The sequence below is a fragment of the Bos indicus genome, chromosome 3 (genome assembly GCF_029378745.1).
Source record: "Bos indicus isolate NIAB-ARS_2022 breed Sahiwal x Tharparkar chromosome 3, NIAB-ARS_B.indTharparkar_mat_pri_1.0, whole genome shotgun sequence".
Classification (NCBI taxonomy): domain Eukaryota; kingdom Metazoa; phylum Chordata; class Mammalia; order Artiodactyla; family Bovidae; genus Bos; species Bos indicus.
In genome coordinates this window covers 19513299-19527282 of record NC_091762.1, presented here as the reverse complement: position 1 = coordinate 19527282, position 13984 = coordinate 19513299, and positions in this window count along the sequence as shown.

Sequence of the window (13984 nt, the reverse complement as noted above, 5' to 3'; positions counted from 1 at the left end):
CATTGGAGAAGGAAATGGCAACCCACTCCAGTGTTCTTGCCTGGATAATCTTAGGGACAGAGGAGCCTGGTGGGCTGCCATCTATGGGGTCACACAGAGTCGGACACGACTGAAGCGACTTAGCAGCAGCAGCAAGCTGTTAAATTTGTGCTAATCTGTTACAGCACCCATGGAAAACTAACACAAATGATACCTGATGCATAACAGACTTTTAATAAACATTTATCGGTTGACCAACTTCCTTATATATGAGGCCCCAGCGAGCAATAGAAACAACACTTTGCAAACTTCATGGTGGTGTATAATAGCCAAGTGTGTTCATAATCCTAAATTCATTTTATTTTCACAATTATTATTCTTATATTACAGACAGGGAAATTAAAACTCAGTTGTCCAAGTTCCCATAGGTTTTAAGAGGCAGAAAGTATATTCAGAACCAATATTCTTCTTTTTTTTTTTCCAATATTCTTCTTATTTTCTCCTTATTTTTGTCTGATCTATAAACAATATTAACAATAAAGGACAGGTTTTAAAAAATTCATTTGCAATCCTATTACTCTAATAGATCAGTTTTATTTTTCTATGTTTTCTTCCAGGTTTTATCTATGTAAATGTAAAACATCTTTGTAATTATAGTATGTGATATATACATATGTAGTTTTAATTTTTCTTGTTAATATATTTTACTGCCTGGGTGTATTGGTTTGGGTCTTTTGGGAAACAGATGCTAAGACAAAGTTAATAATAGAAGAAGTTTATTGGGAGTAACACCTGAGAAAGATACAGAGCGAGGAAGCAGGATTGGGCAAGGAGAATTCCAAATCATGGTGCAGCTCTGACAATCTCAGCAGGCCCAGCAGGGAGATCTGGGACAAAGATGGCCAGTGAGAGGAGTCTATGGAGCAGAAGCTCCATGAAGCTGAAGCTCTAATACTTTGGCCAACTGATGTGAAGAGCTGACTCATTGGAAAAGACCCTGATGCTGGGAAAAATTGAAGGCAGGAGAAGAAGAGGATAACAGAGGATGAGATGGTTGGATGGCATTACTGATACGAGTTTGAGCAAGCTCCAAGAGATGGTGAAGGACAGGGAAGCCTGGAGTGCTGGAGTCCATGGGGGTGCAAAGATGCGGACACAACTGAGCGACTGAACAACATGGAGCAGAAATGGCCAGTCCTGGTACCCACACTGGGCTCAGTCATTCCTGGGGGCTGCCTGGGAAGAATCTGGTCTCAACTTGAATATAATCATGAATCCTACAGGTGCTGCAACTGGAAGCTGTGAGGTCATTGCATTCTGGCAGGTAAACACAAGGGCTTTCCTGAAAGGAATCCAAGTGGGGCAGCTCCAGGGCTACTACAGTCCACCTCTTACATCATGAGGATTCACTTCTCCCTACATATTGAGTAAGTGTTCCCTGGACCTCTCCTCCTCCGGAGAAACTTAGACAAGGGACGTTAGTGCAGTAACGTGCAGTCCCATTGCTGCAGCTGGTCTCACGGCTGCAACTTGTGCTCACCGTTTCCTTCCTCCACTCCAAATCCCCTTTGCTCTCAGCCGTCACCTCTACTGTTCTCAGTGGCTTACCCAGTGGCGCAGCCCAACCCCTAGCCCCTGAGGAGTGTGACGTACCTTCTCAGGTCAAAATTACTACATTTGTCCATTCAAGGTCAAAATTAGGCAAAATGTGCCCGGGTGGGTCACTGCACATATTCCTCCCTGCCCAAACTGGGTAGCAGCAGTTTACCTCTTCCCTAATCAGGGCCAATGACCCCCGACAACATGATCACTTTTCTTCTTGCCTGCTGCTCCCTGTGTATAAGGAATCCAAAGTGACCAGGCTGCAGCCATAGCATGAAACTCAATGTTACCCTTCTAGGAAGAATATAACCCTCTGGGGATTAGAACTTCAAACCCTGCAGAGCCCAGAGTTGTAGAAACAGTCAGTGCAAAGTCCCCGGTGAGTCACTGAGAGTGATGGTGAGTGGGTGCTATTGTCTGAATGTTTTCATCCCTCCAAAATTCATACGTTGAAATCCTCATGCCGGGTGTGATGGTGTTAGGAGAAGGAGTCTTTGGGAAGTGATTAGGTCAGGAGGGTAGAGCCCTCATGAATGGTATTAAGTGTCCTTATTAAAGAAGTCCAAGAGAGACGCCTCCCTGCTTCTGCCATGTGAGGACACAGTGAAAAGACAGCCATCTAAGAATCAGGAAGCCCTTACCAAATACTGAGATCCTGGGTTTCCCAGACTTCTGAATCATGAGAAATAAATGTTTGTTGTTTATTAGCTACCTGATATGTGGCATTTTGTTATAAACAGGGTGAGCTAAGATTTGGGGGCTACTCTTTTCCTGCTCTGGGCCCCATTCAGAGCTGGCAGTTTTTTGTCACCTAGTATGTGGGCCAGAGCACTATTACTAGTGTGGAAAGTATTGTCTTCACAAGCTGAAGAGGCCTCCCAGGTCTGTGATCCCTTTTTTGCGATAAGGCATGGAAGATGAAGTAGTATGTCTTTTCCTTTGGAAGGGATGTCCTGGCATGTCTCTTCAACACTGGAATCTTAAGAACTTGACTGATGTCATAGGCCCCTGCATTTCTGTAGGGATTATCTTCCGAGCTCTGGCGTGCATGTGTCTTCCTGAGGCTTTTAGTGTGCCAGCTCTTCTTGCTTATTCTGACCGATCAGCATGATGTCATCAATGCAGTAGACCAAAGGGTGCTCCGCAGGATGTCCACACAGTCCACATTGCTTCTGACTAGACAGAGTGGATCCACAGGACCCTGGACTTTGACTGGGACTGTACTTACCACCTGACTCACACAGGGTCCCACCCCAGCAGTGGGGTAAGGATGATGCTTTGGGTCTCCAGGTGTCGATGTCAACTGAGATTCTGTGTCCCACAGTCCTCAATACACCTGGGGGTTCTTTCCTATCTTTACAGTCACCTGAGTAAATAGTCATAAGTCCCTTTCTGGAAAGACTGGGGAATCACTACAATATATACTTACTGTGGTGTTGCCAGTCTTGGAGACATGGACATCTCTTTAATCAGTGAATTCTGGGTCTGGAAACTGACTGAGGCTGGGGAACTAGATAAGAGATCATGATTTCTTTTTTTTTAACTGGGACCTCCATCTTGAGTTTCTGCTCATCTATGTTTGCTTTCTTTTCATTACATATATTCGTAATACCCTTGTTTTGACTGCCCCTAGGGATGTCATGGAGAAGGCAATGGCAACCCACTCCAGTACTCTTGCCTGGAAAATCTCATGGACGGAGGAGCCTGGTGGGCTGCAGTCCATGGGGTCGCTAAGAGTCGGACACGACTGAGCGACTTCACTCTCACTTTTCACTTTCCTGCATTGGAGAAGGAAATGGCAACCCACTCCAGTGTTCTTGCCTGGAGAATCCCAGGGACGAGGGAGCCTCGTGGGATGACGAGTATGGGGTCACACAGAGTCGGACATGACTAAAGTGACTTAGCAGTAGCAGCAGGGATGCCATGTTCTATTACCCATCTACACAACTCCTTGTGTCAAGCTACTGGGCTGTCACTATGACTTTGCTAATCATTCATTATAACCCCCAACCCACTGGCAGTTAAATGTTGCCACTTGGCCTCTATTGCTTTGGGACCCCATTATCCCTTTTGCTGTTGGAGAGCCAGGCTGTGACAGCATCTTCTCTTGCTAGCTCTGGTTTGCAGAAGAAAACCAACATTGAGCTTCTTAGTAATGCGTCACTCCTCTCACCAGCACATTCCTGATGGCACTGGTAAATGGACTGTTCTAGCCCACTCCAGTATTCTTGCCTGGATAATCCCATGGACAGAGGAACCTGGTGGGTTATAGTCCACAGGGTCACAAAGAGTCTGACATGACTGAAGTGAATTAGCATCTACGTAGACCTTCCATGGAACATCCTTTGGTAGGGTTTCTGGCCTCTTATCATTGACTCTGGCATGATCATTTCACTGAGCCATTTAATCCTTTCTTCCCCCAATTGCTGTGGCAATCCAGGCAACTGAACTTGACTCAGCAAAGTTTATCACATCCTCCATGTTCCTAGGAGCCACTGAGGCAGGTCCTTAAGAGGAAGTTAAATTCTACCCCAGAAGAGGGTGGAGGGTGTCCCAGTCAATAAACTCTTCCCTACCCAGTCTTGTATTTCAGCCCCTTGATTAAGCACCATCAAAAATCCAATTCTATAGATATTCCCCAACTCTTACAGTTCATATTGGTCAGTTGTCACAGCTACTTTGGGGGTATGTCCTTTTCTTCTCTCATCAGGACCAGTATGTTTTCACTGGACTATGCTGTAACTTAACCCTAATAAGATCCTGGCAGTCAGGAGAGGAGGTGGAGACAAAGTCTGAGGGGGTAGGGGTGGGAGTGGCGGGAGGCCTCTGCAGTATCTTTCCACATGGAGGGAATGCTAGGTCCTAACAGGAAAGGGTGGGCCCCCTCTTAAGGCACTGAGGAGTTCAGAAGATTGTAGGGAGTCAAAAATCTTTGAAGGAACCCCCTAGATACCTCCATTCAGTGTGTCAGGGTCCTGGGTTTTCCTAACTAGGATCCTGACCTTGAGTACAGATCTGCCTCCCAGAATTCTCAAGTCCTGAGTTTGGTCTTCAGCATTTTTTCTTTTTTCTTTCCTCCCCCAATGCAATAGATAAGGGCCTCTTTGTAACCCATCAAAGAGGCTCTCTGGCCTTCACAGTCAATTTTCAATGTTTGGTAACTGCTCTCAGCTTTTCATTATCTCTTGGCAGGGCTCAACACTACTTAATAACAGTCAGCCCATTCCATTGTCCTTGGCTTCACTGCTATCCCTCCGCCTACCACATATATCTGAATTGTTGCACCATAGGAATATTTTCCTGCTTCACCATCAGTGAAAGTTTTAGCAACTGGATCGCCCTCTTGTCTCAGAGACTATCTATCTGTACCCCCACAAACTATCCAGGAGGGGTTGTTTTTTTAAGGTTCAGTGAGGCAAAATGGCAAAATGGTTGTCTGAGGAGGCCTTACAAATAACTGAGAAAAGAAGAGAAGCCAAAGGCAAAGGAGAAAAGGAAACATAAACCCATCTGAATGCAGAGTTCCAAAGAACAGCAAGGAGAGATAAGAAAGCCTTCCTCAGTGATCAGGGCAAAGAAATAGAGGAAAACAATAGAATGGGAAAGACTAGAGATCTCTTCAAGAAAATGAGAGATACCAAGGCAATATTTCATGCAAAGATGGGCACAATAAAGGAAAGAAATGGTATGGACCTAACAGAAGCAGAAGATATTAAGACGAGGTGGCAAGAATACACAGAAGAACTGTATTAAAAAGATCTTCACAACCCATATAATCACAATGGTATGATCACTCACCTAGAGCCAGACATCCCAGAATGTGAAGTCAAGTGGGCCTTAGGAAGCATCACTATGAACAAAGCTAGTGGAGGTGATGGAATTCCAGTGGAGCTATTTCAAATCCTGGAAGATGATGCTGTGAAAGTGCTGCACTCAGTATGCCAGGAAATTTGGAAAACTCAGCAGTGGCCACAGGACTGGAAAAGGTCAGTTTTCATTCCAATCCCAAAGAATGCTCAAACTAGCACACAATTGCACTCATGTCACACGCTAGTACAGAGAAGGCAATGGCAACCCACTCCAGTATTCTTGCCTGGAGAATCCCAGGGACGGTGGAGCCTGGTGGGCTGCCATCTATGTGGTCGCACAGAGTCGGACACAACTGAAGCCACTTAGCATCAGCAGCAGCAGCACATGCTAGTAAAGTGATGCTCAAAATTCTCCAAGCCAGGCTTCAGCAATATGTGAACTGCGAACTTCCAGATATTCAAGCTGGATTTAGAAAAGGCAGAGGAACCAGAGATCAAATTGCCAACATTCACTGGATCATCGAAAAAGCAAGAGAGTTCCAGAAAAACATCTATTTCTGCTTTATTGACTATGCCAAAGCCTTTGACTGTGTGGATCACAACAAACTGTGGAAAATTATTCAAGATATGGGAATACCAGACCACCTGGTCTGCCTCTTGAGAAATCTGTATGCAGGTCAGGAAGCAACAGTTAGAACTGGACTTGGAACAACAGACTGGTTCAAAATAGGGAAAGGAGTACGTCAAGGCTGTCTATTCTTACCCTGCTTATTTATCTTATATGCAGAGTACATCATGAGAAACGCTGGACTGGATGAAGCACAAACTGGAATCAAGATTGCCGGGAGAAATACCAATAATCTCAGATATGCAGATGATACCACCTGTATGGCAGCAAGCGAAGAAGAACTAAAGAGCCTCTTGATGAAAGTGAAAGAGGAGAGTGAAAAAGATCGCTTAAAACTCAACATTCAGAAAACTAAGATCATGGCCATCCAGTCTCATCACTTCATAGCAAATAGATGGGGAAACAGTGGAAACAGTGACAGACTTTATTTTCTTGGGCTACAAAATCACTGCAGATGGTGACCGCAGCCATGAAATTAAAAGATACTTACCCCTTGGAAGAAAAGCTATAACCAACATAGACAGCGTACTAAAAAGCAGAGACATTACTTTGCCAACAAAGATCCAAGAGTCTTGTTCAACACCACGGTTCAAAAGCATCAATTGTTTGGCACACAGCTTTCTTTATAGTCCAACTCTCACATCCATACATGACTATTGGAAAAACCATGCCTTTGACTAAATGGATCTTTGTTGGCAAAGTAATATCTCTGCTTTTTAATCTGCTATCTATACGTGTTTGCTGCTGCTGCTAAGTGGCTTCAGTTGTGTCCGACTCTGTGCGACCACATAGATGGCAGCCCACCAGGCTCCACCGTCCCTGGGATTCTCCAGGCAAGAACACTGGAGTGGGTTGCCATTGCCTTCTCTGTACTAGCGTGTGACATGAGTGCAATTGTGTGCTAGTTTGAGCATTCTTTGGGATTGGAATGAAAACTGACCTTTTCCAGTCCTGTGGCCACTGCTGAGTTTTCCAAATTTCCTGGCATACTGAGTGCAGCACTTTCACAGCATCATCTTCCAGGATTTGAAATAGCTCCACTGGAATTCCATCACCTCCACTAGCTTTGTTCATAGTGATGCTTCCTAAGGCCCACTTGACTTCACATTCTGGGATGTCTGGCTCTAGGTGAGTGATCATACCATTGTGATTATATGGGTTGTGAAGATCTTTTTAATACAGTTCTTCTGTGTATTCTTGCCACCTCATCTTAATATCTTCTGCTTCTGTTAGGTCCATACCATTTCTTTCCTTTATTGTGCCCATCTTTGCATGAAATATTGCCTTGGTATCTCTCATTTTCTTGAAGAGATCTCTAGTCTTTCCCATTCTATTGTTTTCCTCTATTTCTTTGCCCTGATCACTGAGGAAGGCTTTCTTACCTCTCCCTGCTGTTCTTTGGAACTCTGCATTCAGATGGGTTTATCTTTCCTTTTCTCCTTTGCTTTTTGCTTCTCCTCTTTTCAGAGCTATTCATCCCCAAGGAAAAGAAATGCAAAAAAGCAAAATGGCCATCTGAGGAAGCCTTACGAATAGCTGTGAAAAGAGGTGACTTTGCACAAAGGCACAATACCTGTGAAAGATATAGGGGAATGAAACACGAATGGGTAAGTAAAGTTTTCGGGTGGTGATACAGATGTGATAACTGAAAGAAAAGGAAGTAAGAAGGAAAATTGGGGAAAGAGAATCTCAAACCATGATGCAGACAGATCCTCCAAAGTTGCAGTTGACCCAATGGAAGGTTCTAGGGCTTAGAGAAAGGCTTAGAGAACACTGAACAGAAATGAGCAGTGAGCAGAGAACAGTGAGCAGAAACGGCCAAGTCCTAATGCACACATGGTGCCTAATCATAGGCTGAGAGCTGCTCACGGGGAGTGGGGCCCCAGCTCTACCACTTCGAGTGCAGTCGCTCGGTTGTGTCAGACTCTTTGCGACCTCATGGGCTGTAGCCCACCACTCTCCTCTGTCCATGTAATTTTCCAGGCAAGAATACTGGAGTGGGTTGCCATTTCCTTCTCTAGGAGTTCTTTCCAACCCAGGGGCTGAACCCAGGTCTCCTGCATTGCAGGTGGATTCTTTACTGTCTAAGTCACCTGGGAAGGTGATAGATCCTAAGATTATGTCACTGAAGGCTGACAGCTAACAGCACTCTGGCAGTTGAATGGCATGTTTTTCTTAAAGGGAGATCTGAGTTACATTTCTCTGTGGCTGCTGTATCAGGCGTTTGGTTTTCGAGTCCAGTGCTCTGTCTGTGTATCATCTCGCCTCTATTTGAGACATATACTTTGAAAATCATTCAGATAAAGAGCCTAAGTAAATCAACGTGAGACTCTGCTGAAATTCTCACAGTCCACAGTGGACTGTGAGAGAAAGTGGGGCTTCGGGAAAGTGTGTATAGGTTTAAGCTGTCTAGATTCTGCCTGCTTCACTGACGAGGAAAGGAAAGCAGGGTGGGAGGTAGAATCAGCTGTTGTTTGGGTGTGTGGAAGAAAGCTGGTTCTCTCCTCAGAATGGTGATTTACCAGCTCAGAAAAAAAAAAAAAAAGTATGCAGAAGGAATCTGTTCCATTTAATTTCCATTGGAATTGCAAGTATGTAGCCTTCTTGCTCTATTTTTCTTTTAAATGATACTCATATTTTGAACATATGCCAGAGACTGAACATACTGGAATTTCGTTGCTCAGAGCATTGGAAGCCGGGACTGATGAAAGGGTTTGAGGTTAAGGGGTCAACTCTCGAGCTGGGAGAGAAGTCTTTCCCTTATCAGGAAGTGACTCTGATTAGACCCAAAATGTTGCTTGGAATTCTTTGTCCCAAACAGTTACCTTGTTGTATATCAGATATTGTTACACATATTCATGTTTCCAGCTGATAATAAAAGGAGGAGCTGCAAGACCAACATGACTTTTTCCTCCCAAGGAGAGCAAAAGAAACAATATAATTAAGGAATCTGGAATTATCTTAATTTCTCAGAAGAAACTGAGCTCCAGATTTAGGAAATTTGGCTAGGATTATAGCTTTTTCAGACTCAAAATTAGAATACAGGTCTCTTGACTCCTGACTCATGCTCTGCCTCAGTGATGTCCACTAATAAAATCTCTGTGGACAGAGTGGAAGATGTGGGTTAGAAGAAGTGAAATATCTTTGGGGGACTCTTGGCAATCCTGAACCCCAAGACTGGAAGAGTGTATCAAGTGAGTATATAAAGTGGCCATTTCTTATCTTCCCTAACAACACCCATAATAGAAATTTTACTCAACCAGGAAAAGCCCTAAGCATGAGTGCAATGACATGTTGGTACTGCTGTTGAAGAGCAAAATATTTGTAATGAACTCTGTAAAGAAATGATGAATAATGTGCTAAAAGGACATTCCTCCCTTGGTCACTACTCTAGCGCAGGGCTTACCACCTCAATCAAGACTTGCCATTGCATTCATCATTCCAACCTAGGTTCACCTTCTGAAGTACACCTTCACTTTCTTGTTCAAAAATCTACAGTAGCTCTCTGTGATCTATCAATAAAGCCCACATTCCTTACCTTGATTTTCATAAAGAAAGTGAAAGTTGTTCAGCTGTGTCCGACTCTTTGTGACCCCATGGACTAACTCTCCAGGCCAGAATATTGGAGTGGGTAGCCTTTCCCTTCTCCTGGGGATCTTCCCAACCCAGGCACCAAACCCAGATCTCCCGCATTGCAGGTGGATTCTTTACCAGCTGAGCCACCAGGGAAACCCAGGAATACTGGAGTGGGTAGCCTTTCCCTTCTCCAGCAGATCTTCCTGACCCAGGAATCAAACTGGGGTCTCCTGCATTGCAGGCAGATTCTTTACCAACTGACCTATGAGGGAAGCAAGGCCTTGAATAATTTACCCTACAGTTTACCTTTCTGGTCTGTTTCTCAATACTCGCCTGTCTCTCTGCTCAGCCTGGAGGATCTCCTTCCAGTGTCCACAATAACCTCTGTGCCTTCCTGCTCCAAGGGCTCTCCCTACCCTTTCACCTACCTGTTTTTTTTTAAGGTCCACATTAGATACCTTCCCATTCTAGTTGAAAGGAAGACTTTTCAGTAGTATTTCACTTGTGCCATTCATTTGGCACTTTTCATACTCTTCCTTAGGCTTATGGGCAATTCCAACAGCTTCAAAACTTATTGACAAAGTCTCCAGCCCTCAGAATCACTCTCCTTGGGACTTCCCTGGTGGTCCAGTGGCTAGGACTCCGTGCCCCCAGTGTAGAGGAGCAGGTTCAGTCCCTGATGGGGGAACTATATCCCACGTGCCACAACTGGCAGTTCATGTTCCTCAGCTAACAGATCCTGCGTGCCTCAACTAAGACCCAGCACAGCAAATAAATAAACAAATAAATACGAAAATAATAATAACAATAAATAATTTAATTTCTCCATCAATCTGGTGGGCTACAGTTATCTGACTCAACTTCTGCAACTTCTTACCCCTTCATGTCTGGCCTTCCAATTTAAATTCCAGAACACAAAATTTACCTTTTCTTCTATGTCCAGGCTTTCACTGCTATTTCTTGAATCTTGCTCACTCTTCTGGCTTATTCTTAAAATACAACCAAGTCTCTCTTTCCTGAAAACAAAACCAACATAAAACTTCCCCTTTCTTTACCCTGTTTTTCTTTAAGCCAAGGTACATTTCCCTCTTTTCTTGATATACTTGTTATTGCAGTTTGCCCTAAGGGTCTGCCACTCTGCTGAAACCAACAACTAGAAGATCAACCATAATTTCTAAATCCCAAATTTCGGTCTCTTCTACTTAAACAACGTTCTTCTATGGACTTTTTCATCTACCTCTCTGCCTACTCCATCACTGGTTTTTATTTTTGCTTTTATCCACCTACTCCATACTTCTAAAGGTTTGTTCTTTGGTCCTGTTTAGAAACTTTCACATCTATGAGGATGATTCTTAGATCCGGTCTCTAGCGCTAACTTTAACTTCATTTCTAGTTGTTTGCTAGACTGCGTTTGTGTGTGAAGGAGTCTTTGGGCCTAGAAAAGAAAACAACAGTCTCAAAAGCCCTTGCTGAACCTTTAGGTCCCGTCCTGATGCTCCAGGCCGGTTGTATCTACCTGGGACTTATCAAGCCCTGCCCAGAAACCTTCCACCTCCTACATCTGTCAGGGACTTACCACCCCCTGCCCAACTACAAATGCCATCTCAATTAAAGAATACCCAAAACATCCCGCCTAACGTTTCCCTTGTTGCTTCCACAAACCTCCCTTTAAATATGAAGCCTCCCTGATCCCTCTTTTGCACTCAGTCTGGTCTTTGGCCAACTGTCGCCCCTCCTTGCCTAAATAAAGGTAACCTGCCTCCGTTGAGGTCGTCTCTCCTTCTTCTGCCTTGGCCTGAACTATACCTTATGGTGTGTGTGTCCCACCTCCCAAGATGGAATTTCGAAAGCTAATTTATTTTATTCTTCCTCTTTTAGGTTATCCCCAAATCCCTTCTGTCTCCTGTCCTTTTAAGCTCAGCCAGTGGCATCACTCCTTTTCAGTTATTTTAGTTCAGTTCAGTTCAGTCGCTCAGTCGTGTCCGACTCTTTGCGACCCCATGAATCGCAGCACGCTAGGCCTCCCTGTCCATCACCAACTCCTGGAGTTTACTCAAACTCATGTCCGTCGAGTCAGTGATGCCATCCAGCCATCTCATCCTCTGGTGTCCCCTTCTCCTCCTGCCCCCAATCCCTCCCAGCATCAGAGTCTTTTCCAATGAGTCAGCTCTTCACATGAGGTGGCCAAAGTACTGGAGTTTCAGTTATTTACTTATCTTTAATTACTCCTCCTGTGTAGCCTTCCTGCTGCTCCATTTAGGAACTGGGCATAGAATAATAGGTGATCCCCGGGACAAGGATTTCAGTAGAGTTGTTAGTGGTAGTGGTGACAGTCTTGGATAACTCAAGAACTGAGGAAAGAATTGTAGGATAAGAATTTGGCTCCAAATTCACTTTTCTATCATGAAGCCTTCTCCAGTTTACCTATATCATTCTCTTCTATTCCATGTCACAAAAGTAAAATTACCCTCTTGAATATACCAATGTAATTCATTTCTTCTTCCTGGATTCTATGTTTTGCTCTAATTTTCTGCCTTTGCTGTATTTATAAACTGGTAAATTCTGCCAAAGTGTAACATTTCTTAAGGAGAGAGAACATCAGATCAGATCAGATCAGTCGCTCAGTCGTGTCCGACTCTTTGCGACCCTGTGAATCGCAGCACGCCAGGCCTCCCTGTCCATCACCAACTCCAAAGGCCTCAGTGTCACCTTTGCCCCCTGTGTCTGGGAAGTGTCTCTCTGAGATTGTGTGCTTCCTTGAGGAACAGGTGACTATCGCTGTGACTCAGAGGCCTCCCAGTTTTTCCTTGTAATCTGTATTCAAAGGGTTGGGGTGGGTGTTTCCTTTGTCACTCTAACTTTACAAGTACACTAAGTAGCCTAACGATTGAGGCGTTACCTTAGGAGAGTTTAGGCATTTCCATTTCCCAATATTTAGGTCAGTTAAACAATCTTATATTTAAAAAAAAAAATCTCTTAAAAAACCACCCCAGGGGTTTGAAGGTACTTGGTCCTGAAGAGGCCCTTCCTTTTCTGATCCCCAACCCCCTTGCTTTTCTTTTCTTTTCTGTCCCACCCTGGGGCATGGGCCAGTTTGACGACTTTAATCCCTACCTAAAGCTTCCCTTGGAATGCAGATTTGCTTCCCAGCCTAGGAACCGGGAGATGGACTTTACTGTCCAGGACCTACACCTAGCCTTCGAAGCTTGGGGGAAGGGGAGGGAAATGAGCTCCCTCGAAAGCACTAGACTGTCAGCAGCATATAGGATTCCTTTTCAATGCCAAATAGGTACATAATCAATATTTGTTGAATAAATGCGAATATCGGAACCTAGCAACGCAAACTAAGTCTATCTCTTTTTCATATATCTCAACCATTGAAATCTCGGAAGTTAGCTTTCTCGCTGTTTAACTGCAGCTAGTTGATTAGCCGGCGTGTCTGCAGTTTGCGGAGCACCCCGACTTTACTCTTCAGGGTTCTGGGATCAATTTCCCCACTTCTTGAAAAGCTAAAGTCTAAAATGGATTTACAATCTGGGGTTGAGATCCTCTTCTGTTTAGAATGAAAGTCATTCGTATTCCATGTAAATTCACCCCGCCCCTTCCCATTCATTCACTCGACAAATATTTACTAAGCGCCTAACAGATGCCTGTCCCTGTTGTAGGCATTTGGGATAAACCAGAGAACAAAACAAGAGATTTTTGCTCTGGTGGAGCAAAAACGAGAGACAAACGACGAATACGAATTTTAGATTAAATCATATAATCTGGAAGGTGATACATACTATGAAGAAAAAGGTGCCAGGCTGAATGGAGGCCTGTTGTGGAGGCCAGGAGATTAGGGAGGAGAATCCAAGATTGGGATCCGGCTCAGGTTGGGAAAAAGGGAGACGGAGCTGAAGTGAAGGGGCTGCTGACGTCTGGGGACCGGGAAGGTATCTTCCGCAGGATGCCACGGAAGAGTATTCTGGTTTATGCGGAGATAGGGGAAGGGCAGAAAGGAGTCTGGACAGAGGTTCCGGCCGAGAACCCGGCAGCGGGGCACTGCTCAGCAGCTGAGGCGAGAAGATGCTCTGGCGGGCGGCTTCCAGTCCAGCGCCCGGGCAGGGGCCGGTCAAGGGCGGCCAGCCACTACGCCCCCAAAATGGCCTCCCAATGCCCCTCGCCGCCCCACCCCCGCCCCCGCGCCTCACCGCCAGCCGGCCCACGTGACCGCCGGCCCCTCCCGCCCACCCCGGCTGGCGACCCCAGGTCCCGGTCCCTGCGGCGGCGGCCCCGCCCCTCGCGGGAAACGGACCAACCGGAGGAAGGGTAGGGCGGGTCGGGTGGTGACGGCCAATGAAGGTGGAGCTCCGGAGGGGAGTAACAGGTTGGTGGGAGGGGGAGAAAG